Genomic DNA, 5,041 nt, shown 5'->3' with positions numbered 1-5,041 from the left:
CTCGGCTCCTGGCTCGGTGCAGCCACCTGGACAGCTCCCCAGTGGGGCCGGGCGAGGGTCCCGACACCCAGGCACAGCAAAGAGACCGGGCGCCCCGCACCCCAGAGTCCCTCCCAGGCTCCTGGCGCCTTAAGTGTCTCCCTCCTCCCGTTTCCTACACGACACGCGTTCCCTTGGCGCCCTTTCCCCCACCCCCAATTTCCACCTCCTTGTAATCTGTGCCCTGCATTAATGGGGGCCGCGGGGCTTGGGCACTGTAACTCCAGGTCACTTTGACCCCACGCCCAGCACCCAAGAATAAATGTGTTGTGACGCCGAGAGGAGAACTAGCAAGGAGACCTGAGGAGTGCCCCGCTCGGCTCCCTGGACGGACGTAGGACCCAGGAGCAGGGTTTAGCTTCAGCTGCTTTGTCACTGCGAAGTCTCCAGCGGAGCTACACCACCATCCCCGGAAAGGATCTGACCCAGCCCGACGAGGCAAAAACAGCAAGGCTGCCACTTCTTCAGCCGCTCTCCTCGGTTTGGTCTCCGAATGAGAAATAACAATTACATCACGAGGCTGGGGAGTTAGCTCAGTGAAGCCTCTCGGTTTCCTGCAGCCTAATCTCGCTGAACCCGCCTCTGAACTGGAGGAGGGGGGTCAGGTGGGTACAGCGAGAAAGTGGAGGGAGGAGAGTCGTATGAAACCCTAATTTCCCCTTCTCCTTTATTTGCTGTGCTAAAATCGTATTTTCAACGCTCCCCAAACATCTAACTACAACTATTAACGCCCCCTCAACACCTCCCTAGATGTCAGGTTTCTTTATGAATCTGTCATCTAGCTTTTGGTAACTCGCCATGAAAGAAAGAAAGAAAAAAAAAAAACGGGAAATGAGTGTCGTTGCTCAAATTATCTTCACTTGACACAAAAACGCTAAAGTACAGCTTAGTTGCACCCTAAACTCTGAAATGGCATGCCTGTGTTGTAACACTTGCCAGATAAGACAAATAAGTGAATAAGGCACTCCATTCTTATATATAGGTTTTCATAGCATTTGGAAATGGAGTTGGTAGTGCACGTTAAAGAAACAAAAATTATCCAAATCATAAAACTGCACTTTATGTCTGTTATGTAATGCTGGTGTTATGCATTTAAAATTTAACATTTAAAAATATAAATGAGCTTTGGCATACCTTCTCAATCTTCAAAGTGAAAGCAGTTTTTCAAATTAATTCTCAATAAACTCAGCTCCCTGCACAGTGCTGGGCACATGGTAGGAATACTTTTACTTAACAGTGATGGCACATTTAAAACATTTATTTTACATTACCCTAGTGATTCAATTATGCAATCTGTTGCCATCTAATATAGTTTAAACCCCATGTAATAGCACATTATTTGCATATACCACAGTTCAAAATCTGCTTAAGGCAAATTAGTAAAGGCTACTTTTCTGTGGTGCATCATCTGTACAGGAGGGACACAGAGCAAACTATTCCAATTAAAAGATGATTAGCATAACTGGAGCTTGCCCCTTCGAATTATTTTCTAAAAACTATCTTAACTGTTATACAAAGATTTTCTAAAATGTATTATAAATGTTTCTATTGTCTTAAGGAGTCTATTGGACTTTGGCATTATCTTTAAATGTTAGTGTCCATTCATTACAGGTATTATGGTAATAAGTTAATAGCACATTTAAGAAATACTTTGAGTTCACCTTCTATATCAAGCTTCTTCCTAGGTGTTAGGAATGCTCCTAAGAGGTTTAGAAGCTATCGGTTGCTGCACTGAAGGACCCCAGAATACTGTGACTTAGTGATCATCTCTGCCTTTTGTATCACTTTCCCCCTACTATGTGTTGCCCTGTTTCTGTTCTGTTACCAGCATTGCTACCCCTAACATTCCCTCCTGATGGGCAGCTTCTAGTTTCATCCAGATAGCATCATTTGACACAACCCTAAAGTAAGACAAAGTAGGTTCCGTATGAGGACAGATGTGTTTGTCAAGGAGTAAGGCACCTTAACGCTTGGACTTTCAGATAGATATTTGGACTACTCAAATATTGCTTTAAAAAGCATTCTTCTGACTTCTTAACTAGGTTCTAGGTTATTGAGACTGCTCAACAAGCCAAGTACTGGTCCTGCCTTCCAACATTAATTTTAAAAATTCCACTGTCATATGTTAGAAGATTCACCAAAGCTGCTCACTACTTACTGTTAATTTACCTTCTCATCACTACAGGAATAAGACCATTGAAATCCTGAACACTTCTTCATAGTGCATTATTGTTCATTGCACACCTCTTGAGGAATTCTTTTTAACTGAACCACACTAATTATGTAGATACTCTTTTGTTGTTCTTAAAAAAGATAATACCCAAATATCCAGGGTAAGACGGTCATTTACAAGGATATTCGGGTGTAGATGTAATGTAAGAATGCTTATACAGCAATTTGTATATTGAACATTTGTGATGTAAAAAGATGCCATTTAGTTGACGTACTGAGAAATGTGTTAGCATAAACCAGTGGGTTCTGTGGGATCAAATGTTATAACGCAGGCTCCATAGGTCTATCTGCCACAAAGATATAGTCTGGGAAAGTTATGCTTTTGATATTTTCTCTAAATCTCCCCTCAGCAGCATTTTCTAAACCATTCTGTGACTGCATGTTTTCTGATTGGCATTCTACTGTGGAATGCAAGCAGTATAGGCACAGCCTCCATATCACTCTTGTTCACATTTGGCTACCTCCAACCGCCCATCCCTGAGCTCAGCAAACAGTATGCATTCAGCAGACATTGGCCAAGATACTGCCACAGCCCAAAGGACAGAATGTTTATTTCTATTTGGGGTACAGATATAGGGTAAGGGAGTTCTGAAAATATTTTATGGAGAAAATAATACATAGCTGACCATCAAAAAGTAAAAAAAAAAGTTTGCCAAATATGCTAAGTGGAAAAGAGGTTCTCAGGAGAGGAAATAGCCTGTGAAACTATAAAGGTATGTGAGAAAAAATATGAATTAAGAAATGTTTAATGTAGGAGTCAGGGATTTAGCTCAGTGGTGCTGCCACCTGCCTCGTAAGTGCAGGGTCCCAAGTTTGATTCCCAGTGCCAAAAAAGGAAAGAAAGAAAGAAAGAAAGAAAGAAAGAAAGAAAGAAAGAAAGAAAGAAAGAAAGAAAGAAAGAAAGAAAGAAAGAAAGAAAGAAGAAGAAGGAAGGAAATATTGAATTTATATTTTGTATGAAAACTATGATATGAGGGAGAAGAATGTTTATAACACTGTGCTCAGAGGAACCCAGTATAGTTGTGCTACTAACTAGCCTCTTGAACAGTGCCATCTAATAAAAACATAAAGTAAGCCACAAATGTGAGCTACATGTGTAACTTTAAAATTTTAAGTAGCCTCATTTAAAAAGTAGAACAAAATAGTAGTAATTTGAATAGTGCACTTTAATCCAATGTATAAAAAACATAAACAATACTTAATTCAATGTTTTACATTATTTTATTCTTTTGAAGATTAATCAGTTCCCTTTAAGTCTTGATTTGGACTAATATTCAAGTGTTCAGTAGCCATATGTTGACTACTAACGTTGTCTAAAGACAGTCTAGAGAATATATGAAATCTTTAATGATATGAAGGACATTTTCTCAAAATGAAAAATCTAAATATTGTTAAGTCTAAGATTTTATTAAAATCAATTACCAGTATTCAACTATGCCATGTTGTAAAGCTCACTTTCTTATGTCTGGGCTTTTATACCAATTAGAGAATCAGCAAAGTTTACACTTTATAGACTGCTTTCATAACCATAGTGTAGCTACAACTATTCCTGTCTCTGTTAACTCCAGTGGTAGACTGTAAATGTAAACTGTCTTTATGGCAGAAATAAAATGCTATAAATTTGGGTTGAATAAGCGGTAAATCTTCCCTACAATACAAAACTGCCTCTGTGCTGGTTACATTCAATAATCTTCCTAGCTATAGAAGCCCAGGGAATTGCTTTTTAATTTTTTCATGTCCACTTAGTTGTAGACTAAAAAAAGCCTCCCTGGCATTTGTTTGAGGGAGTTACCTATCCAAAATTGCAGCACTCTCTCTAAGGTCTAAGGCTGACAAAGGTCCAAGGAACTAGACTCAAGATAGTTAGAGGCCCTCTCTGTAGGTTACTGTGCAGTTTTTTTCTAATGAGATTGGAACCCCTTAACTTTCAGTAAGACTTGAGTGCCCAAGATTGGCAAAACCAGAATATTCGATTTCTACACTAAAATGTTAATCTTCTCTGTATCGTTCCAATTTTAGAATATGTGCTGCTGACGTGAGGACTCTACACTAAAATGAATCTTGAAAACTAAAGAGAGAGGGAGAGAGACAGGGAGAGAGATTCGTATAAGGAGCTGAGGTATGAAAGAGAAAGGCAGATACTTCGATGAAATGCAAATCTGGATGGTGCCTTCTCATTGCTTCTCAAAACAAGAAAATATCTAGAGTAGTCCAAAAAGCCAAGAGATCCCAACAAAGCAGGGAAAGTCCGTTAGTTTTGATAACATATCAGTTTAATATGTCTAATGATTGAAAGTAATTATACAAACTTTATCCTATGTAGAAATTGGGTAAATAGATCTCATTGAGAAGTTACAAGTGAGTACCAAAGTTTCTCTTCAGATTTTCACAAATATACATCCATTTTATGTATCAACTCAGTAAAAGCATGGCCCTGTTAATATTTGGAGTTTTATTCAGATAGCTTTCAACTAAAGCAGTGAATATATCTGTATTTCCAAATTAGTCAGAGTTCTATAGGGAAGAGAGCTATAAAGAAAATCTGATGTATATGTTTAGTATTTGTACAATTGACTATCAAAAGAAATATGGATATTATCTGTTTTAGATCTCTTTAATTTTAGAAGCATAAAAATATGTAATTTATCTTTTTACAAAGCAGAACCAAAATTATCTTCACCCTAGTACACATATGCAAATTCTTGATTATTCATTCATACCTGTGCACATACTAACACTACTGATCCACACTCTTAAGATCTGACACAAC

At 38.5% G+C, this 5,041-nt stretch overlaps 1 long non-coding RNA gene across 1 annotated transcript in view; it reads right to left on the bottom strand.

Moving 5' to 3' along the window:
• Positions 1-596, bottom strand: part of LOC104877257 — a 38,063-nt gene extending 37,467 nt beyond the window's left edge. The window contains exon 1 of the long non-coding RNA XR_784550.2: positions 340-596. This is a non-coding gene — a long non-coding RNA (uncharacterized LOC104877257). The remainder of the gene's footprint in view (positions 1-339) is intronic.
• Between the last annotated feature and the right edge of the window lie 4,445 nt (positions 597-5,041).

This window comes from Fukomys damarensis, unplaced genomic scaffold, assembly GCF_012274545.1.
Source record: "Fukomys damarensis isolate Sample0158 unplaced genomic scaffold, DMR_v1.0_HiC HiC_scaffold_24, whole genome shotgun sequence".
Taxonomy (NCBI): Eukaryota; Metazoa; Chordata; class Mammalia; order Rodentia; family Bathyergidae; genus Fukomys; species Fukomys damarensis.
This window is presented reverse-complemented; position numbering and strand designations above follow the sequence as displayed.